At 35.1% G+C, this 25,429-nt stretch overlaps 1 non-coding gene across 1 annotated transcript; it reads left to right on the forward strand.

Annotated features, from left to right (window-relative positions):
* The first annotated feature begins 23,558 nt into the window (after window positions 1–23,558).
* On the forward strand, window positions 23,559–23,692 carry LOC129403020 (small nucleolar RNA SNORA8). Its single transcript, XR_008629010.1, has one exon. It is a non-coding gene; the product is annotated as a small nucleolar RNA SNORA8 (small nucleolar RNA).
* The last annotated feature ends 1,737 nt before the right edge of the window (window positions 23,693–25,429 follow it).

The raw sequence follows: 25,429 nt of genomic DNA on the forward strand, positions 1-25,429 counted from the left end.
CTCCTTTGTACATTGACTGTTGTTTAGTCAGGATACAGCAGAGTCTAGTGATGAATGGATAAATGTGCTCTTATTTTCAGAACCAATCACTGCATCACCAGAACCTTACCAAACACAGTCAATTCTGTTCAAATAAGTTTTAATCAAATTGAAAACGTGACTAAGATTCATAGCATAAATTGACAATACAGTGGTGTAGCTTCTGATGTGTATTTTGAGTCCAAAATAATCTATGGCTGAGCTCTGTCTACAGTAATATCACTATTGCACCTCTTACCATCAAAGGTCTCTACCTTAGAGTGAAGAAAGATGTCATATTTATTTCTTTTGTTTAAGATTAGAAGATAATTGTTGCATCCATCGGTTTGGAGGCCCACTTAGAAAAGTTTCCTGTCTAAATCTTTTCAAGAGCTAGAAACAACTGTTATCTATCACAAATAAAAGTATTCCTAACTTGAAGGCCAATACTCATGAGATGAAAGTTGATGGTGGAAATAAATATATTCAGGATATGTATCAAGTATATATTCAAGTGTTAGAAACTTGAGAAGATAGCAAACTTATTGTTTCCCCAAACCGTCTTTCTCTCAGACTGGAGTTGGTGATTCATCTAGGGATGGTTGAAAAGTAAGAGAGCAAAAAATTGTGGGAAATGGGGAAATTTGAAAATCTTTTTCAGGGGCCCAGTGTTGGCTTTTTTCTTCAGGGAGAGAAAAGTTCTCAGGCAAAATAAGATACAGGATGCTTCTCAGAGGACCTATTGTTTGCTGTTCTCTCCAACCCCTTAACCTAGAACTGGATCTGAATCAACAGCAAACATGCAATATTTGAGAACATCTTTGAAGATTGAGTGACAGGATGAAGGATACTGAGAGATTATTGAGTAAAAGGTGGAATCTTTAATGCTTACTCACTTATACTACTAGAGTAGTAGACCAGTCAGGTGGTACCCAATTCATTTTAAAAAATGTTTGTATTGAATTCCTTGATGCTATTGTAACATTTACACTACAGCATATTTAAAAATTCTTCTTAAAATTTAACAAATTATCAGGAATATTATTATTTATCATTTCTCTCCAAATTTGTATTAGAAACTATATCACTGTATCACTGTCATCTGTTGATCATCGATTTGCTTGAGCAGGCACCAGTAACGTCTCCATTTGTCCTCACCCTGAGATTTTAGCAGCCTCTCCCTACTTGTTCTTCCTAGCGATGCTGGATTGAAGACTCTTTCAGGGTGAGAGGAATAAGACCCATCACTGTTACTATATTTGGCATATCAATACACCACGGGGAGTTTGCCAGGCTCTGAGAGGGAGAACTAGACTGTAAGAGGTCATGTGGCCTTGAATGCGGCCATGCACTTCCAGAAGCACTGTTTTATAGTCTCTGGATCTTGGCCGTTGATGGGATTACACAGCACCTTGGGCAGTTTGTGGGTGTGGCTGCCAAGTTACTGGAAAATGGGGTGTCTGGGTGGAGAAGGCTCAGTCCCAATCTGAGCAGGGTTGGGGATCTCTGAGGCCTGGGTCCCGCACACCTGTGTTCCTCTGTCGATTCCTTCATATGTGAGGCTCATTGGAACGTGTGGAGAGGGGCCTTGAGCACAGTTGTGGCTGGGTTCCAGAGGTCTTCAGCTTCTGGGGTTCTACTTGGGGCAGAGAGGGAAACTCAAGCAGTGAAGACAGCTAGGTGCGAGGTCAAGAGACTCTGCATTGCTTTCTTCCAGGAACGTTGTTCTATAGTCTCTGGATCTTGGCCGTTGATAGGATTACACGAACAGAATGCGAGGGGCAGTTTGTGGGTGTGGCTGCCACGCTACTGGAAAATGGGGGTCTGGGTGGAAGAGGCACAGTCCCGATCTGAGCAGGCTACAATTATTACATGAAAATATTTTGAGATTAATTTTAAAAGTAATTATTATAAATAAGTAATCACTAACTTTATTAAATAAATATTTAATTGATTTTAAACACTCATAATTTTATTAACAAAACGGACATATTTACAACCTTTACACATGTTCTCATGATGCTGCGTGGATCAACTCTTAAGTTTTTGCTGTAAGTATTTCAGGAAAAACATTTTTCAATTTTATGATGTTTTACTTACACTATAGCCATTACCAAGTATTGGTCTTCAGTAGGAAAATGCAAAATACTCTTTGAAAAGACTGCTATGGTTTCTGACTACACTGATCTTAATCTAGCATTCCTTCTCAAAACGACTGATATCACCCAACTCAAGGGAAACACTGGACCAATCCAGGAGGTGGTAGTAGACTTAGGTATATTTATAAGGTGCTTTATATTTTATTTTATTTGCTTAAATAAGGTAAATTTTTCAAGGGTTCTGAGTAATATATTCCCCTAAAAGTTAACAACAAACAAAATCAGTTTGGAAATCCTTTGAACTCTATTTCAAACAAGCTCATCCACAATTCATCGCAGCACTGTTTACAATAGCCAGAATCTGGAAAAACCCCAAATGACTGAGAACAGATGACTGGTTAAAGAAACTTTGGTACATCTACCCAATGGAATACTATGCAGCTGTCAGAAAGGATGAAGTCATAAACTTTGCATATAAGTGGATCAACATAAAAAGTATCATGCTTGGAGCTGGAGCAATAGCACAGCGGGTAGGGCGTTTGCCTTGCACGCGGCCAACCCGGGTTCGATCCCCGGCATCCCATATGGTCCCCCAAGCACCGCCAGGAGTAATTCCTGAGTGCAAAGCCAGGAGTAACCCCTGAGCATTGCTGGGTGTGACCCAAAAAGCAAAAAAAAAAAAAAGTATCATGCTAAGTGAAATGAGTCAGAAAGAAAGAGACAGACACAGAAAAATCGCACTCATTTGTTGAATATAAAATAGAATAGTAGCAATAGTACCAGGAGACTTGCTCTACAGCTTGGAAGCTGACCTCACATGCTGGAGGAGAGGGCAGCTCAGACAGAGAAGGGAACACCAACAAAAGTGCAGTGAAGGATCCAGTCAGGATAGGAGAGGTGGGTTGAAAGCAGACTATAGATTGAACAGGATAGCTACCCAGTATCTCCATTCAAACCATAACACCCAAACACCCAAAAGGAGAGAAGAACACTAAGGAATTCCCTGTCACGAGGGGGGGGGGGCGTGGCGGTGGGTGGGAGCAGATAGCATGGCAGGGGAGGGAGGGACCCTGGGGCCATCGATGGAGGAGAATGGGCACTGGTGGAGGGATGGGTACTCGAGTATTGTATAAGTGTAACACAGGCACAAAACTCTGTAACTGCACCTTCACAGTGACTCATTAATAAAAAAATTAAAATTAAAAAAATATTTACTAGCACAGGCTCCCAACACTGTTTAAATGGTAATTTTAATAATTATAGCATAGCAAAATAACCATAATGTACAGATATTTAATGCTCTATGAATAAAAATAAATTTGAATTAATATAGTTAAAATTGTTTATGTAGTAACAAAAAATAGTGGTAAAATATGAAAATACCTATGGTGTTAATATTGTTAAATATAAGTAAAATATGCTTATATAGAAATTCCATTTAAATAGTAAAGAATAAGATATGTCTTATGATTTATATTTCTTTTATGAATTAATTTTATGTGAGCAGGAGTATAAATAATTTTGAAAATGACATAAATGAATGATTTTAAGAGAACAATAGTGAAAAAAATAAATGATATAATGAATGCTATTTTAGAAAACATTCTTATAAAGAAGTAATATTGAGGATGCAATAATACTATGGATTGAAGGGCAACTTCTCAGAAATCTCCACTGAGCTGAAGTATCATCAGATAAAGAATATAAAATTTCCTAAGTACACTTTTGTTTTTCTTGTTTCCCAGATTACTTTCCACTTCTCTACTGCCTAGAGGCATCCTTAAAATCTTAGCAAGTGTTCTAGACTTAACTTGTCCCAGTGTCTTGTTTATGATTCTTGGGGGCTGAAAATTAGAGACTTATCACTTTCAACCAGTTTAAGTAAAGAATGAAATGTCTGGAAGGCATGGAATTAACAGGAGTCAGGGGAAGTGGGAAAACTTAGAAGAAGCCCAAAGCAAGACCAGGACAGCCAGCAGGAACATAGGTCATGTCTGCCTATTTTCATCACTCTTCTCCACCTCTGTCCCCCTCTCTTCCTGACCCTTTGTTTTCTCTCTCCCCAATAGTTCTTGATTTACTCATTAAAACATGATGCACACTCAGAGTATGAGTTTTATATGTCCCTAATTTATGTAATCTTGAGAAATAAAAAAAAATACCTCTTAGGATATACTTCTACAAATGGGGTACACAGAGAACATTCCCAGGGGCTCATTGCAAAGCCAGGTGAGCACATTTCAGAAAATAGCCATGCTTTATTAAAGATGTCAAAGGTGTTTATTACACCTTCCCCAATGGAACAATGCTCCCCACTCTTCTACTTGACATTTGCTTTTTGATCTTTATGCTTTTGTTTCTATTAACATCACTGTCAAAATAATGCTATAATTGGAATTATATGATCTTATTTCTCTGGCCCAAGATGTAAATCAACTTATTCCATCCCCCAAACAAAGCAAAACACCAAGGAATGTTTGGAAGCTAAGAATAAACTTGCCACTGTATCACATAATCTATCCCCAATTTGGTCCTTCCTATTACAGCAAAACAGTTCATTGGTGCATCAATACACCTCTTTCTTTACAATCCCATTCACTCTTGTTCTGTCCAATCACAACAAATTTTAAATGTTCTTTGCCTGTTTAGTTATCATGCATAATTTTAAGACCTATTTTGCCTTAATCCTACATAGATCATTCTCTAAATTCCTATCTCATATTTCTTGTAATATGTTATTTACACACTTTACAGTTATTTAATATCCACTTGAATTAACATATTTTACAGAAAAAAACATGAGTGATAAAGACGTAACTTTTGTTTAGTGTCTAGTATGCAGTTACACATAGGTAGTATGTAAGCCCAAGTGGGCCTGCTGAGATACATCTCATAGTTATAAAAATGTAAAAATTAGTTTTAAAATTTAAACATGAAATTTAACCTAAAACAAATATATAATTAAAAATACATTTCAACACAGACAGAATAATTACCCTTACTAAAATATGCACAATCTTCTCTAAAACATACAGACATATGATATTACACAAAAAGGAGAAAATCAAGTTCCAGAGATAATTAAGTGGTTAATAAAACTGTGCTGAAATAAATTGTGTTAGATTATCAAAGTGGACCAAAAATATTCACAATAAACCTCTAAATATAAAAATCTTCCATTCAGAATCAGAATCAGAGTAACACAATGTGAAACAGACCCCATTGGTGATTAATTGGATGAAAGAAGGCTGAAAGCCAAGGAGTGTAGATAGCCTGAAGATTGAATAGACAAATTAAACAAATTCTATCCTAGACCTTCCAGAAGGTGTCCCTTCCAGCATTTGGAGTTTAGCTCACTAAGTCCTATTTTAGACTTCCCACTTCTATCGTCAAAGATAATAAATGTGTTTTCACTGGCTGTGGTTATTTGGTACAGCAGCAAGAGCAAGCACACCAATTTACATGGTAAGCACCTGTTACTACATTGCAACAGTCACTGGGAGCTGAGTAAGAGCTATACCCTTTGGAGCACTTCTTAGTTCGCTACAGTGATCAACTTTTCCTGCTGCTGGCATCTCCAGTAACCATTCAATGAGCAAATGGTAAGAGAATAATTAACAACATTCAGTCTAATATTGAAGGCTAAAAGGTTTTTTTAAAATAAAACATAAAAGGAATGTATTGATAATTGAGTATAGATTATTATTTCTTTAAAGTGGAGTGTGTAAAATTTAATTTCATAGTACAACTTAGCTTGGCAAGCTACCGAGAGTATCCCACCCGCATGGCAGAACCTGACAAGCTACCTGTGGTGTATTCAATATGTTAAAAATAGTAACAACAAGTCTCACAACGAAGACATTACTGGTGCCTGCCTGAGCAAATCGATGAACAATGGAACGACAGTGCTACAGTGCTACAACTGTAGCATTGTGATATTATTTTCCAATAGAAATATTTTTTCTGGAGCGATTTGAGCAATGGAACAGAAAGTGGATGTTTTCTTTGCACACAACAGACCCAGGTTCAATCTCTAGCACTACAGATGCTCCCCTAAGCCTAGTCAGGAGTAATTCCTGAGCAATGCTGGACATGGACCAAAAACAAACAAACAAAAAACCTGATGGAGTCACCAAGTAAAGGGTGCTACGAGGGCCCGTTCAGGAAGGGATATGTGGGCTGAAAGTAGACTGTAGACTGAACATGATGGCCACTTGATACCTCTACTGCAAACCACAACAACCTAAAGGAGAGAGAGAGTAAAAAAGGAATGTCCTGCCACAGAGGCAGGGTGGGGTGGGGGGAGGATAAGAGGGGAGTGGGAAGGATGCTGGGACCATTGCTGGTGAAAAATGAGCACTGGTAGAGAAATGGGCACTCGACCACTATATGACTGAAATGCAAGTACAAAAGTTTGTAAGTCTGTAACTGTACCTCATGGTGATTCACTAATAAAATTTTTTTAAAAAACTGATGGTGTGTTGCTAGGATGGATAATTTCATTAAGGCACAATGTGCAATCAAACTAAATAGCACAAAACTTCAGAGAGAATTTCAAAGGTATCATAAATTTTCAATTGAAAGAAAACTTGAACATCACCATGGTTATCCATAGACAACTGAGATAATTAATCACATTATAACAAGTATTCTACAAAACAAATAAGTCCATATGTCCAATACTATCAATTTCTATGTGTTTTACAAGTCTAAAATGATATTAGAGTGCTATTTTCCATGATTAAATTTGTTTGTTTAAAGTTTCATATGATCATGCAATTGCTTTGTTTTATCAATTAGCTTGAAAAAATTTTATTCAGCTTGGTGAAATTATTCTTTCAGCATTGTTGTAAATTGAGGTGGGAGGTGTTTTGATGGGGTGAGAGAGAAACTGGGCACATTGGTGCTGGGAAATTACACTGGTGGAGTGATTGGTGTTCAAATATTGTATGACTGAAATCCAATCTTGAACAGCTTTATAATGCTATCTCATGGTGACTCAATAAAAATAAATATTAAAAAAATCAACAAATAAAAAATAAAAATGAAGGAAGCAAGACTGAAAGCCACTAAGACAATGCTTTAAAATGTGACATTAAACCCTAGGATTATTGCAAAACCAGAGAGAACTTTACCTCTATACTTTTGATGACCAGATACACTTGTTTACTGATCACTGGAATTCTCCTATAAAGACCTAGACAATAATCAACATTCAAATTCCTAAAAGATTTTAATATCAAAGACAGTATTATTATATAACACTTGTGATAAGACAATTTTATAAAGCTGTTTTAGCAGTTTGATTTCCCTACAACAATTATTTTCTTGAAAAGGAAGACAAGTTATTTTCCCCCCACCCCTCCAGCCCTAAGGTAAAGATTATGAAAGTCAAACAGATGCCATGGTGACAAAATTCCAACCCGATGAATCTTCTTATTCACTGTTTCAGGCTTTTTAACTGCCAGAGATTCGTTATTCTATTTATGAATCTTTCCTTTAGAGTACCTGTCAATTAACTTAGCCTACCAAATATGAAGTTTTGGGGATGAAAACCCAACTCATTTCCAGCTCAAGTAATGCCTGCACTTGTGAACTTATCACAGTCAAATTTAAACCCAAACAAATGGCAAAAATTTGAAAACTTACTGTTTAGAGGCCATTTGGGACTAAGTTGAATAAATTATCCCAAGACTTATTCATGGAGTTCTGTGAAAGAATAACTGCTTGACTTTTCTCCCTGCTGGGAATTCACTCTCTAAAATGGCTACTTTTGAGCCATTAGCCTTTTAAGTAATTAAATTTGAGTCACCAAGAGAGATTCCAAATTCAAATACAGAGCTAATATTCATTGAATCACTGCTATTTGGCAGGCATTTAGTAGGCATTTTAAATTTGCTTTTTATTTAATAACTTTAGTAGGTATTTAATATTTTCTCCAATTTTCAGATTTGGAAACTAAGGTACAAAAATGTGACACAATTGAATGAGGTGAATAGAAAATATTCTTCTGATTCCCTATCCCTCTAATTTTTACCAAACAACACCCCCATCATTATGCACCCCAGGCCATCCCCATCCACTTTTGTATAGTGACATGAAGATCCTTATCCAAGCCTAGATTCTGAGACTTTCAAATTGGAGCACAAATAAAAGTTACATTTGTTTAGCAATTTTCTGTGAGTTCAAAGTATTGCATTTTATAATATAAATATATTGACAAGTACTTTAGCATATAATTTTACAAGCAATAATTCACTCTTCCATGCCACCTTTAAATAAGTACCACCTGATTTTATTTTCAAGATAAGAAGTCATAGTGGATGCACTTAACTTTCAGTCTTCATATATTGATGGGGTTTCTTCATTATTTTCACAGATACATGATCTTAGTCATTATCTGTTTCAAGGTTTAAGGAAGCCTCAATTCTTAGAAACAATGTTATTAAATAATTAAAAATGTGCTAGTCGCGGCCGACCCGGGTTCAAATCCCAGCATCCCATATGGTCCCCTAAGCATGGCCAGGGGTAATTCCTGAGTGCAAAGCCAGGAGTAACCCCTGTGCATTGCTAGGTGTGACCCAAAAAGCAAAAAAATAAATAAATAAAAATAAATAAAAATAAAAATGTGCTAGAATAAACCATTCTCAGTTTCTAATTTCCATTTGCTTATAAATATGATTTCCTTAATACGGTCATAAGTTTAAAGTTCTTTATAAAGTTGGGTTTGGAGAGATAATACAGCATATTGGGAACTTTCCTGCATGTGGTCAACCTGAGTTTGATCCCTGGCACTGCACGTGGTCCTCTGATCACTACCAGGAGTGATCCTGAGCATAGAGCAAGGAATAACTCCTAAGCAGTGACAGGTATGTCAAACAAAACAAAACAAAAAATAGCTGTTATAATTTATTATATTTTGTATTAAATAATGATAAAAAGGGGTACTCATAATAAGAAATTAAAATATAATCACTAAAAATGTCCCGTTAAAATTATACGTACATTAATTGTGTTATTCATTCTTCCTTCATAAAGAGAAACAATTTTCTTAATACAAAATCTTAAATTTCTCTTTCTCCATTCATTTCATTATGAGGAAGGAGTTTCTCAAGTAATATTCTGCCACTGGTAAACTGCCACTGAGGAAAACTGTAAAGCTTCATGTATTTTTCCCAAAAATACTCATGGAAACTCAATGTCGCATGCTTTAACAAAAACAAAGTATGCTTTATTTACTAAAATTCTTTGTCAATGTGATCATCCAAAAGTACTCTGATTCCTTTGGACCCTCTCTTCCTCCTGACTCATACCGTCAACTCTGACTTACACCTCAGAGCAACGAAAGTGATTCCTGGTGAATCATGACCAAAATACATTTTACCAGCCTTTTCCAGTCTACAAAGTGGAGTGATAATGGACCTTGCAGGCCTGCTGATTCAATGAGGTGGACAGACTGAAGTGGGGGAGAAAGCACTTAGAAAAACAGATACATTCTGGGAAAAGGACGTAGATATGGTTAAGTGCACACCACACAGCCAGTTTGCTCTCTTTTCTTTTACTGAGCAATGCTTTTACTGAATTGACAAAGAGGGCACAGGTTCATAAACAGACTCTCTAATAGCACTTTCTAAGCACTTGAGCTCAATTATCATGAATTATCTTTAAAACAGCATTAACTTTACAGCATATACAATGTGCCGAAGAACAACAGCACACTTGGAAGTCCATACCCTATCATTAAATGTATTCCCCGCTTTGTGTCTGAAACCAGAAGTAGCCTTCAAGAAAGTGTTTTCAGCTCTACTGATGGAATATTACTTATTTTAAAATAGGGCTTAGAACTATTTTTGGTTTAAGATGGCTGTTTGATGGAAAATTATAAATTTCTAAGGGCAAAGTGCAGTCCATTTTTAGAAATATATATATATATATATATATGAAGGTGTGTATATATATGTGTGTGTGTGAAATAAATCAGTGCCCTTGTTACTCAACCTTGCTGATCTTGTTCCTTGGTTCTTATAGATTTTTTATTAATTTTTTTAATTGACTCAGTGAAATTCATAGTTACAAAGTTGTTCAAGATTGGGTTTCAGTCATATAATGTCTTCACCTCTTCACCAGCATTTCCAACCATCAATGTCCCTAGTTTCCCTCCCGCCCCTAAATTTAATTGCTCACCAGGATCAGTAATTGAACTCTACAACTAAAATGTAACAATTATTTTGTAAATGTATAGGGCCAGAAAAAGTAATATACATGTACATTTTACTTACTGATCTCTTCTTGTCATCAATGCATTTAGGATAAAAATTATAGTATGAAAGTGTTCCAAGTAAAGAAAATGAAAAATTCATTGAGAGATTTTTGATCTTTATCAAATTACAAACCTTTGAAAGTTTCACTCTTTCTGTTTGTTTTGTTTGGGGGCCACACACAGCTATACTCATGGTTCACTCTTGGCTCTGCAATCAGGGAGCATTCCTAGGTCTGCCAAGAATCACTCAGTGATTCCTTAGAGTGGAATTGAAAGCAAGAACCTTACCTGCTATACTATTTCTCTGGACCCTTATCCCTCTGTGTCATCTAGACATTCTTGTATCATTTAGAAACTGCTGGTATATACCTCAGTAATTGATATGATACAGTGCTAGCTGAATGCTGTGTTGGGTTGTCAAGAATATATAAACAGTAGTATAGCAAAGAAAATGAATTGCTTTTGTGGGATATTCCAAACACAGTCTAGAAAGTGGCAATGCCAACAAATGATAACTAAATTTAGACTGTACCAGGCATTAGAACTGGTAATTTTAATAAATTTATTCCTCACAATAATCCTGTGGTGATAAAGTTGAACATTTCAAAGATGAGAAAACATGAACAAAGTTCAGCAATATTTATTTTTTTGCTTTTTTGGGTCATACCCAGTGATGCTTAGGGGTTACTCCTGGCTCTTCACTCAGGAATTACTCCTGGCGGTGCTTGGGGGAACATATGGGATCCACAGATGCAAAGAATAAATAAAAATAAAAATAAATAGAAATGACATCTGCACTTGTATGTTTATTACAGAACTGTTCACAATAGCCTGAATTTGGAAAAAGCCCAAGTGTTTGAGAACAGATGACTGGTTAAAGAAACTTTGGTACATCTACACAATGGAATACTACACACTTGTTAAAAGAGATGAAATCATGAAATTTGCATATAAGTGGATAGATGTGGAGAGTATCAGGTTCAGTGAAATTAGTCAGAAAGAGAGAGACAGACTTAGAAAGATTTCCCTCATTTGTGGAATATAAAGTAGCATAATATGTGACTAACAGCTAAGGACAGTAGAGATAAGGGCTAGGAGGATCACACCAAGGTTTGGAAGCCGGCCCCACGTGCTAGGGGAAAAGGCAGTTGGGTTGAAGAATGAACCATCTTCCTTCATCCCAAATGATGACTGGAAGGATCATTGGGATGTGAGATATGTGCTGAAAGTAGACTAAGGATCAAACATGATGGTCTCTTAGTGTCTGTATTGTAAATCATAATGCCCAAAATTATAGAGAGAGTAAGGATTGAACCTGCCACAGAGACAGGGAGTGTGATGGGTTGGGAGTGGCCGGAAGGACACTGGGAACAATGGTGGTGGAAAATGTGCACTGGTGAAGGGATGGGTGCTCGAGCATTGTATGACTGAAACATAATCATGCAAGTTTGTATTTCATGGTGACCCAATAAAACTTATTAGAAAAAAAATAAATACTTTGCCTCTGAAGTGCAGCTCAATAAAGCAGAAATTTTTACTATAATCGTTATTACTAAGAGCAGTCAGTGATCATGTGGAAACATATGTCCTTACTATTGAGTATGACAGGACTCATCTATTGTATCTTCTACCCTCAGAAATGCAGAGTTCAGCAAAAATAGTAAGATTTAAAACCCTGTTAATAAAGTCATAATCACAATTTGTTTTAAATCATGTTGATATTAATGTGGAAAGCAAAAACTATTTAAAATGAAAAAAGTTGATACTGAATGATTACAGTAAAACTGTGGAAACTATTTTGGGTAGCCCTTGAATTTTACTAAACTCTTCAACACAAAAAAGTATATTCCTTTTTAAATGGATCTCAAATATGTAGACTAATTTCAAAGAATTTCTGCTTTCACATTGCTCCAGGTGGCTGGTAGCCTCACCACTGGTTTTCAGAACACCCACATTGTTTCATCCTTGGATACCCACACTTGTCTCATCCTTGAATACCCACACCGTCTCATCATTGAGGAAGGGGCACAGTATCCTCAAACTGACTTCCTAATTCACACCTCTGAACAACATTTATTTCTCATTCATGACTTTTTCACTTACGTCTTCAAAGCCTATCTTGGATCTAAAGACTACTTATGGCTTCCACAACAATTAAAGTGTTAAGAGTTATGTCTTTATGTGAGGCCCAGCACAAGTTTGCCTTCCCCAAGATGTCAAGAACAGGTTTCCCAAGAAGTATCATGATGGCAAGTGAAATGTCTAATCATAGAGTATCTGGTCTTGATTTTATGAGCCTGCCCAACCTCTCTCTTTGGATCCCTATACCATCCCATGCCTAAGCTCAGGATATTGATATATTTTATTTATAGTACCATTTTACTTGTTACATGCAAAGCAAGTGCCTTAACCTCCAATTAGCTTTCTCTTTATTCATTTTTAATTCATAACACATTTAATTATTTTGTATCTATATGACTACAATTTTCAACTATTCAATTTAATTTAAATCCTTTTTTTTTGCTTTTTGGGTCACACCGGTTATGCATAGGGGTTACTCCTGGCTCATGCACTCAGGAATAACTCCTGATGGTGCTCAGGGATGCTGGGAATCAAACCTGGGTTGGCCGTGTACAAGGCAAACGCCCTACCCACTGTGCTATTGCTTAAGCCCCCCATTTATTTATCTTTACACTAATCAGACTTGTATATTATTTTAATATTATTACCAGCTTTAATTAAGAAATTGATTTTAATTCTTTTTAAAAAATCATCTAATTAGAAATAAACATTTTTTTTGGTGATGTACATCAATGGACAAGTTGTAAAATCTGTAGCACTGTAACACTGTCTTCCCCTTGTTCATTGATTTGTTCGAGCGGGCACCAGTAACATCTCCATTGTGAGACTTGCTGTTACTGTTTTTGGCATATTGAATACGCCACGGGTAGCTAGCCAGGCTCTGCCATGCGGGCGGGATACTCTTGGTAGCTTGCTGGGCTCTCCAAGAGGGATGGAGGAACTGAATATGAGTCAAATGCATGCAAGGCAAAAGCCCTAACTGCTGTGCTAACGCTCCAGTCTGTACACTGCAAAAATGGTTTATGATAAGAGATAAAACAGTATTTTAGAGATCTCTCCATGACAAAATATTAAGTATCATACTCTCAAACCATTCTCTGTGCAATTATGTTAATTATGATACCTGAAAATTTTCCAAAAAGAGGAATTAATACTCATCTCACTGTTTCTTGAAGGAAATACTTTTTGGAACATTTAGCATACTCTACTGGACATGGTAGTGCTATTGTGTGAGCAAGATACTCATACAGTTATTCCATCAGGTCTAATTTTGGCAAGCTGAAAATATATCACTGGAAATTGTTTAAAACTTGGAACAGTCTTTGCAAATCTATACATCATCCCAGCATAGAAAAGGTGCTACACACAATTTATTTAGATTGTTTAATTAAGTTAGTAATAGTAATGATTCTTCGGGAGATGCTGAATTTTATTGGACATAGGCAATAAGACTGGAGAGAAAGGTTATAAATGTGCTTAAAGTGCTACATATTCTAACATTTTATTTCTAAAATCATCCACAGAAGGTTTCAAATCAATGTAAAGATTCTGGCACAGTCCATACATGTTGAATGATAGAATTGACTGTTTCCATATTTTATTATATTTACTTTTTCAAAAGGAGTTTTTAAAGATAAATTTATCTAACCCCTAGGCAATTGAATTAATACAATTAATCTTGACACTAACAAAGCATCTCAATGTATATTCTTTCTGATCCATGGGACCATAACTGAAAAAAAAAACAAACTGATGAGAGACTGTGCTTTCAAGAAGCCTGTCACTAAGGCCAAATGGTAGTGTTACCAGTTTCATGATTTAATAAGATGAAATAGTAGACTAAAAATCATGAAGAATTAGCCATAAAATATTATATGTATAATATCCCTTCCACATAACCTTTCTAAGCATATGACAGAATGTTCTTTTTAACCATGAGATGCAAAAGAAATCTTATTAACTCATGTTATCTGTTCTAGATCGACAATTTCTCTTAAAAGCTAAGAATCATAAGGCATTTCATCGGAGCAAATGGCATTATCCAAGACTTAGAGGAGACAATAATGACTCAAGAGATAACTTACTAGACTTCATTTTCTGGGATTATCAACTTTAATTAACAGAAATTATTCAGTAGAACAGATAGCTACCTAATGCATAAGAATGCATAGAAATAAAATTCCAAAATAAAATGTTTCTTTTACTATTTATGTGTAGATATTTATAAAATGAAGATACAGATCAGTTTTTTACCAACCTTATATATATATATATATATATATATATACTGTAATAAATGGACTTGTTCTCGGCTGATTAGCATAGAACTGTCACTGTCATCCCATTGCTCATCAATTTGTTCGAGTGGGCACCAGTAACATCTCTCATTGTGAGACTTATTGTTACTGTGTTTGGCATATCCAATACGCCACGGGCAGCTTGCCAGGCTCTGCCATGCAGGTGCAATACTCTTGGTAGCTTGCCAGGGTCTCCAAGAGGGGTGGAGGAATCGAACATGGGTCGGCCATGTGAAAGGCGAATGCCCTACCGCTGTGCTATCGCTCCAGCCCTAGCATAGAACAATAACAGAAAAAATCAATACTGCATTACAAAATTTATGTGAATTTTAGTTTAAACTATTTCATTTTGACCTGTTATTTGCCAGTTTTATGATGAAAAGTCATATGTATTAACCTGTTCAAGAGCAATTAATAATAAAGTATTTTATTTTTAAAATGTCTTTGCTTAAATTCATAAGCTGTGTGTTTGCATGTATGTGTGTATGAATTCTTTCTTAGTCAATAAGGAGTGACATCAGAGAGTAACCATGATTAGGAAAAATAAACATAAAATTAACTCTTCCCTCTTTAATCATTTAGAATGACAATCAACAAATAAGACCATTTGATAGTCTATTTGTTCTTATAAGGACAAAGCACTTTGTGCTCATAAGAAAAAAAGCATATGTAAAACTCAGTAAAATAATGGATTAGTTACACACTACAAAACAAAATGAGAAAGTAAAACTAAGATATATTTAAGAGTTGGTATTTCAATTGATAGAAAGAAGTAAAAAAAGAAATGAAATAGTACTATCTGAGTTGTTGTACCTCAAATGAATCAGACTGCCCTGTGCTGTTTCAGGTCGAATTCTAATCAATAATTTAGGACATTTATGAAAGAGCTACTATGTGGATATAGAGGTCATACATTTAAATTGAATGTAAGTATTCAAAAGTACATGATTTTCTTATTTTTTCAACATAATCCAAATAAATGTAACACATTAATAAATAAAAGGCCTTCTATTTGCTGCTGAATTCTATTTCCCAGCTGAAGCCTGCATCCAGCTGACATCACTCTTGTCTACCCAGAACGGGAAGCAGAGCCCCTCTCTACTGACCAGTCTCAGCAGCGTCAACAGCTGGACCACACCTTATTAAGGGCCCACACCAAAGTTTCATCTACTTGCTACTCCATCATCCCCAGTGACTCTTACCTATGACTGAAATCACTGGGACCTCAAAAGGACAGGAGAAACTTTCCAACAAGTATGATGCTCACTAATGAAAATATCCAGGGCTGGAGCAATAGCACAGTGGGTAGGGCATTTGCCTTGCAGGCGGCCAACCCGGGTTTGATTCCCAGCATCCCATATGGTCCCCTGAGCACCGTCAGGAGTATTTCCTGAGTGCAGAGCCAGGAGTAACCCCTGAGCATCGCCATATGTGACCCAAATAGCAAGAAAAAAGAACAAGAAAAAGAAAATATCCAACATTAATAATAGTCACCAGTGGTGGATATGTTTGCCCTCTAACTAGATGAATAAAGATTAAAAACATTTAAGAATCAATCATCACAAATTAAATTTTATTGATGTATTTTCTAATTGTTTCATTTGCAATTCCTTTAAGTTTTGTTGGATCAAGAATACTAAATAAATTTAGTAATGTTTGACAAGAGAGCAGTCTACAGTGTGGAACCTGGGAATACTGGTGGAGGGAAGGGGCCATTGGTGGTGGGGTTGGTGTTGGGACATTATATAACTGAAACAACTCTATTATAAATAACTCTGTAAATTATGGTGTCTAAGTCTTTTTAAATAACAGTAGATATGTAAACAAGAACTTAAAGTAATTCCTAAAAGTTTTCTTTTTGGTAGTGACAGAATAAAGACATTATTATCAAGCCTATGTTCAAATGCATTGCTCTCAACATGAACTCAAAAGAATATAAATATCTCTATATTTCATGCCAGTATCATCCATGATAACCCAAGCTTGGAATCAACCCATCAGTGAGTGACTAACAAAACTGTGGTACATATACAACGGAATATTTTTCAAAATTACAAATTAATTACAGTCTTTGGGACAAATGGCTGGAGATGATTGTGCTGTGAAGCAAAGGAGATAAAAGACAATTACAGGATAATTCAAATTATATGTGGAATAGGAATCACTGAATCAAATGAGTCACAAATATCAAAACTAAATACTAGACTTAGTGAAAACTATGGAGGTTACCGAAAGATAAATGTGGGGAGTGGGACTTAAAGGAATAAAGAGAGGTCCCTCTTAAAGATAAGATGCAGCAGTATTTTTGGTGGTGAGTGTAAGTCTTAAACAGGGGAAATTGTATATCCCTGTACCTCAATGGTTTTGATATCACAAATCAATGAAAAGATGAAAACAAAAAGAAATGGTGCTTTCAAGAATAAGGAAGTTTATGAAAAACTAATGAAATCATCTATTCCAGACCCATATAAAATGACATTTATCTAACTGTATTTCATTTTTAAATGTTTATTTATTATTAAATTATTAAGAATATTTATAAGTTATTGTTTTATAATTATCATTTAATTATTTATTGTTAAATTTTATTAAATTTATTAAATTTAATAATCAATAATGTTTTTCTCTTATGCTATTATTTATCACATTACTTGTAGTTATGTTTTAAATCACCAAAATCTTATAAAATGATTTAATTAGCTTTCTGACACTTCTAATCAGAAGATTCCACCCATAAATTCAATTCATTTAATTATTTTCCACTTAAAACTGATTAAACTTTCTTGCCTACTTCCACTACAGAGACAACTGAATTTGAAACTAATTGTACTTGAATTTTGTTGGCACAATTACTTATTTGGCTCAACAATTAGAGCTGAGTTGTTTACTTAGGCCCAAAGTACAATATACTTTCACAAATAACTCAATGATAAACAATATCATAAATTCCATAAATTATCCATGTGTTTGTATTTTTAAAAGCAGTTTATATGGTCGTTCAGTATTTAACCCCATTTGGATAGAGTCCTTCCATTTCACCAAAATAGAAACACACACATACAAACACAGTCACTCATAAATGATTTTCATCTTAAATTCTAAACAATACAGAGTTAATAACAGTTTTAATTATGTCGGAAGGGATATTTAAGTTTTCCTTTCTTAACTGCTATAAATTGTGATTGAAATACTTAGAAACAATCATCCAACTAGAGGCAGGAGAATCCTGTTATTATTTTCAAAATGACAAAATTTCATTTAAACAAAACCTCTATCAAATCATTGGTAATCAAATCATTCCTACATCAGGACATTCAGGTAGAAAAGTATTACTCTCATCTCTCTGGCTACAGTGCAGAGGATTCATCCTTACAGCTAGAAAATGTTCTAGAAACTGTTTTTTTTCTGGAAGTTTAATTAGTGAATGGAGATTTTGGAAAAGAGTAAATATAAGATTACATGATAATACACTCTCAGCAAACAATTATTGCTCATTTATAGTAAACAAAGTTCAAACATGAACTTACATTTTTTAATCCCTTAACAATAAACTTTATAGAACATAGAGGAAACAAATAATACAGAAAATTGCTTGAAAGTATAATTTCATTACCAGATAGTCACTGTTCACAGTGACTGTTAAAGAGTGAAACATAGACACCTCTAGCTGTGTGGTTCAGTAGTGGCGTATTTTGTATGCATGTGAATCATATGCATACAAAATATGCAACCCTGTAAGCAATTCCCAGTACCACATGTGTCATTCCCACAATATCCCACAATGACCACAGCCAAGTGTATTACTCAAGTTACTTACTTTCAAATAGTATAATCCAGAGTTTCTAAGTAGTTCCTGAAAAATTTCCTGTAAAGTAATTTTTTTACCTAATTTTATTATTCCATTTTTTTAAAATCATGTTTTTCGCTTTTATCTTTCCATTGGAAAAGTGCTTCAGAGGGATTAAAAAAAAAAAAACTGCTACCCTTTGACTTTGGACAGGATGCTGCTTTTGCAGACAGAAAATATTTTGTCTCCTAAATCTATATTGGATTACACTGAAATAAAATGTTATCTTCCTGTTATGTTCTTACCTAAGCATTCTGACCACAGAGGAACTGAAAGCTTCAATCAGGAAAAGAGAAAGATATCATTCTGAAGATAAAATTCTGAATATTTTAAATTCTAGTGGCTTATAATCTGAAGAGTGTTACTGCTCCATCTGAATATTTTTAAGACTCTTTGGGGAGTTTATAGAGGATATAGGATTTTCATAGAGATCTGGAAATTCATGCACCCTCCCTGTGTGAAATGTCTCTCCATAAAAAACAAATCTTTTCATCATTAACATTCCTACATCAGGACATTCAGGTAAAAAAGTGTTACTCTCATCTCTCTGGCTACAGTGCAGAGGATTCATCCTTACAGATAGAAAATGTTCGAGAAACTGTTTTTTTTCTGGAAGTTTAATTAGTAAATGGAGACCTTTGGAAAAGAATATATATAAGATTACATGAAGTGTGTATTAACCATCACTCATAGATCAAATCTGTCTTGTTTATCTTACTCCTGTACCTTTAGAAGTGTGTGTAATAATGATGCTATGGGGTATTAAGGAGGTAGTGGATTCTACTAGGTGGCTGAAAAGCGTTGTTGCCCGAGACAGTCCTTATATGGCAGAAAGTCTATGTGTAAAGGAAATCATAAGAGCAAAACATAAAGGCCACATGCCAGAGAAAGAGTTTAAGGTTCCAGATATTTGCTTGCATGCAATCAGCCCTAGTTCAATCCTTCTAGCCACAAATGGTCTCTTGAACATCAGGAGTGAACTCTGAGCAAAGCCACAAATAAGCCCTGAGTACTGCATGAGGTGACCCCCCCCCCCCATCAAATTCATACAAAACTAACAACAAAGGACACGAAGGCGAAGTCACATCTAGGTTAGGACCTATTACAAAGCTTGGTGTATCTGTCCTCACAAACCTCTGAAAGACATGTTATAGACCTGTTTGGACCCAGCCCTCTTTCTGGGAGTCAAAGGAGAGGCAGCATGAGGAATGTTCAGTCCAGATTATGTTTACACATCATGGTAATAACACAGTTGTGTTATCTATTACTGATGGACATCAAATGATTTATCAAGGATGCCTGATATCAAAATAGGAAGTTGTGGGGCAGCAGGGGCAGTATTTAAAGGCCATACCTGTGCTTCATGACCTTCCAAATATTTGTTTGGAGTCTGGACAGACTTAACATGGGAAGGCTGAATTGGTTCTTTTGTTAACTCCCTACCTGCCTTTTCCTATCCAAACAGACTAAAAAAAACAAATTTTTTCCAAGTCTTGATTTGTTTTATGTTTTCTTATCAACAGACTTAGGTGAAATATAATTGACATGAGTTTGTCAATATATTGAGATAATATTGATAATTATATTTCCCAATGTACAATACCAGAAGGCCAACAGTATTGTGACTTTAGAAAAATTGAATTCATACATGTATAATTTTAAGAGAACTGTATACACATAAGAGTAAAATACAAGATAATTTTTATAGAAATGCTTAGAAATTTAAATACTAAAGATTATACTTCCATTGTATGGGTAGAAGTAGGAGAAGTATTTTCAAAGAATAATAGAAAATATTTTGAACAAAGTTATTGGAGATAAATTTATTATATTAAAAATAAATATAACTCCCCACCCCACACACACTGGTTTTAGGACCATATGCCTCATGTTGTTCAAGGCTTATTCCTGATGATGAACTCAGAGATCACTCACAGCAAGGTTCAGCATACTACATCACGTGTCTAGGGTGCAAGCAAGACAAGCATCCTACCTGTTGTACTAACTCTCTGGTCTTAAGGCATATATATAATATATATAATATTTGATAGGGGAATTTTTAAATCAATAATCTATGTTTCAGTCTAAAAAAGGGAAGACTAAATAAATTCCATTTAAGCACCAAATAAAATTTGCACCAAATAAGCACCAAATAAAAAAATAAGCACCATATAAGCATCAAATAAAAAATAAGCATATAAGCATCAAATAAGTACCAAAGGAAATTTGCAAGTCAAAATCAACAAATTTTAAGACAGAAAAATATCATAAAATCAAGAAAACCAAAATATTTTATTAAATATTAATAAAATTGATAAATCCTTAACAAGAGAAAAAAAAGGAGAGAGGCAATGAGACTGTCACCATCATTAATGAAACATCTCAGCGTGGACTCCCCACTGCAATATTAAACGATTGTACAAAACATTTGTGAGCATAGATTTTAAAGTCTGAGTAAAATTAACCATACTTTAAAAACTACAAAGTAGAAAAATGTATGCAAAATAAAATAAAATAAAATACCTTAAAAGCTCAAAAATGTCTCTTTCAAAACAGAGGTAAATTTAATTTTTAAAAAAATTAACTCAGAACTGAAATTTATGACATCTGAAATTTAAAACTTTATCAACAGCAGAGAAATTAAAAAGAATTAGTAAACTTACAATAGGCCATTATCTTCTATTAGCTTGATATGAAATATGAAATTATTTTCATATATTTTACAAATTTCAAATGGGTCTTCCTTTACCTACATTAAAAACCCTTAAATATTCCTTAGATGTTCTACTTAGTTGCAGTGAATTGCTGATTGTTGTTTTTTAAAAAACCTATTTTACTAATCCTTTAATTCTGAATGATAACCTGACTGAGTAGGATATTCTTAAATGGAAGGCTTTTCATTTAGCACTCTGAAATTATCATTCTACTGCCATATGGTCTGTAGAAATTTTTTAAATAGAAATTGCTATTCTATTTTCAATTACAAAAACCAGAAGATTGGGATACTATTTTGAATATAGTATTTCAATTTTTATGTACAATGTGTTCATTCAAAAGAAAAAATCTAATGGAATATCCAGTAAATTATAATTTAAATATAATAATGAAAGTAAATTTCCTTTTTCTATATATTTTAGTTAAAATATAATGGAGGGGCTGGAGTGATAGCACAGCGGGTAGGGCGTTTGTCTTGCATGCGGCCGACCCGGATTCGATTCCCAGCATCCCATATGGTCCCCTGAGCACCACCAGGGGTGATTCCTGAGTGAAGAGCCAGGAGTAACCCTTGTGCATCACCAGGTGTGACCCAAAAACAAAAAAAAAAAAATAAAAAAATAAAAATATAATGGAATTTATTCCTTTCAATGGGTACATCAACAGACCAATTGATTATCAAGTTAGAGATTAGATAAATAAGTGTTGAATTGAGTTAAAAAAATCTGCTGACAGTCTCATAGGGATTTTTTTATGTGTGAGTTTTTTCCTTTCTCTCACTAATTTTAATTCTTCTTTAATTCTTTATAATCAATTTTTATATTTTTACTTAAAATGTATCTAGATATGCATCTATTTGTGTTCACATGGGAACTTGCTCTTGCTAAATAAGACTTCAACTCTTTTCTTTTTTTTTTTTAAGATAAATGTTGTCTATTTATTTATTTATTTTTCTTTTTGGGTCACACCTGGCAATGCACAGGGGTTACTCCTGGCTCTGCACTCAGGAATTACCCCTGGCCGTGCTCAGGGGACCATATGGGATGCTGGGATTTGAACCCGGGTCGGCCGCGTGCAAGGCAAATGCCCTACCCGCTGTGCTATCTCTCCAGCCCCATCAACTCTTTTCATCGCTTGGTAAAGTTCTCACTCTTTATTTCTTAAAATACATATTTTACTTTGTCTTTCTTTGCTGGAAGCTTTATGATATGAACATTGTTTCCTCTTGATACTGTCCTATATAATTCATTTTCAATATTTTATGTTATTTAATTATTTTCATTCTTTGAGCCCATCTTTTTTGACTACTTTTCATTATTTTACCTTTGCATGTACTATTTAGTGTTACATTTGTTCAATTCCTCTACTGAATATTGAACTCTCTTAAAATTTTCTAATCAGTTACTGCTTCATTTAGCCCTATGATTTCTATTTGGGCTCTTCTCACATTTTGTCTAGTCCTTCATCTTTGTTTATCTTCAGTGTCCATAATTGGAAATGTTGCTTTAAATCTTCTTCAGGAAGTTTGCATAGCATTCTTGAATTAGGAATCTTTTCATTCTGTTGTTTTAGCCACTGTCATGAGTACCTCCTTCTCCCAATTGTATCTAGTGTTTCATAAGAGCTTAGGCATGGTTCAGGTCCTTTGCATAAGTAACTATGAGTGGTAAACAGAGAACTCATACTCACAGATACTCACAGGCACATAGACTACTGTGGGACAGGGTTCAAGCAGGTCTGGACACTAAGAAGATGCTCAAGATTGCAGCTATGGTGAATGCTAGACTTTCTTGTTTAAACAGACTTGGGCAGTGGTTTGGAAACTTCTACCAGGATGGTTTTAATAGGAGGTTGGGATATTTCTTGGGTTTAATAGGAGGTTGGGATATTAATTGATGACAAAGCTAACAGTCTGGGAGAAGACCGTGAGCACAGTTTGAATGGCCATGGATCAGAAAGGAAGCATAGCGAGTAATGAATACCCATGCTAACAGGCAATTATTTAAATCTGTAAGTTGTTTTCTGTCTGTAGGCAGCAGATATGGACTAGCAGAGTTTGGGTCTGCTTCTGCTTATTTGTTTGCTAAATATAAGCACTTTTGGCTCTCAACTGGCCTAGCATTTCTCTTTTTTTTTCTTCCCCCACCTACTCCCAATCAGAACTAGGAGGACCTCACTTACTAGGCTTTCCTTCAGGATATGTTACTATGAAGAATGAGATCCAAAATATAATTCATCAGGATACTACACCAAATCTTCACACAGCAGCGCATCCTGCTGGGTGTTGAAGGGCAGTGTGACACAAATCCAGTGTCTGGCATCTTTGGTTTCTTGACTTTGTGCTGATAAACCTGGTATTTTTACTGAGACGTTTCCACAGAGATGGGTTTAGGTTTGTCAGAGCATTGATGGAAGAGGAAAAATATATTTTTTAAAATAAATTTTAAAAAGTAATCCATTAGCAATGCTGTCATTGAAACTCTAATGGTTCTAATAACCATCAAGATGGTATCTGTTGGTGACTACAGCTCCTATTTTTATTCTAAAGTTTCTTATCTCCTGTTTCAGTTTAACAAATATAGGACTATAGGATAGGGGATACTTTTTTATGGTGCATCCCCTGTCCCCAACTTTCCAGTACAAAGTTCTACACCTTAGAGTTCTTCTCCTGAATACCCATCACTGCACTTTTCAAATTTCTGTGTTAGTGACAGCATCTCCATTCCTGACTTCTCAGGGTGCTTTCCTTCTTGCTCTTGATGTCACAGCTTTCATGAATGGGGTTTTAGACTTGCTTTCTGTGCTGATTAATTTAGTGTTGTAGATTTGGCACAGTTCAGAAGAAAAAAACACAAGTTCTCTCCATTTGACCGTATGTCTGCCTTTCTGTCACATATTTTGATGGCACTCAGGAAAGAATTCTAATACCCACTGAATGCAAGCATTTCCATTATGAGCACCAGAGATGATATGCAAAGGAAACTTTTCTTGAGAATTCCTCAGTCAAAGAGAAGAGGAAGAATAAAGAATTCTGCTGTTGCCCCAGTGACCATATTCCTGATGTTCCTAATGGCAGAGATGTGTCTGCCTTCTTATTAGTTGATTATTTGGTTAATACTAAATGATTTATGTTTGAGATGTTCTTGTTTTGTTTTGTTTCTAGGTCACACCCAGCAATGCACAGGGCTTATTCCCATCTCTGTGCTCAAGATCATGCTTGTTGGACTTAGGTAACTATATGGGGTGCTTGGTATCAAACCTGGGTTGGCCATATGAAAGACAAATATCCTACCTGCTATATTATTACTTCAGGCCCTTTGCAGGAATTATTTTGAATTGAGTTTCACTCATTCTCATTTCTGAATGAGATTTTTCTTATTTACTAAAATGAGTGCCATTTTAATATTGGATATGCCTTTAGTATTAGATATGTATTGGATATGCAAAAAACAGTAACAATAAGTCTCTCGATGAGAGATGTTACTGGTGCCTGCTTGAACAAATTGATGAGCAACGGGATGACAGTGACAGTGAAAGTGACTAAAATGAGTAAAAAACATTTACTCATTTCACTCATTCACTCATCACTCATTTCACTTATTATCATATCACTTTACTTAATACCTAAAATTCTGGCATAATATTTTTAAATCATGCAAATAAAGCCTCTTCCTAACTCTTATTGCACACAGTTTGGCATTTATCATTATTTTTAAATCATAATTGAACACACATAAAACAATAAGAACAGCAAAACATCTAGATAGTATATTAATTTCTAGTTCTGGTTCTTATCCTAGGAGCAGTCCCTAATACTGTATATTCTTCTGACACCTACTGACTAGGTGTTAAAAGTATTGCAGCAATAATAAAAATAGCCAAGGAATTAGTACATTAGTCACAGTTTCACAGGTTCTGTGAAATGAGCAGTGGGATAGCCAACAATATGATAACAATGACAGAGCTTGGGAGGAAATAACTATTGGAAAAAGCAACAAAAATTAAAGGTCTGGAGTTTGAAGAACTAGGCCATTACTTGGAAAGATAATAAGGAGGACTTGGGAAGTGGACAGAGGAAACAATTATCTAGTGTAGACTCATAAATTCAAGT

The sequence above is a fragment of the Sorex araneus genome, chromosome 2, assembly GCF_027595985.1.
Source record: "Sorex araneus isolate mSorAra2 chromosome 2, mSorAra2.pri, whole genome shotgun sequence".
NCBI classification, from domain to species: Eukaryota; Metazoa; Chordata; class Mammalia; order Eulipotyphla; family Soricidae; genus Sorex; species Sorex araneus.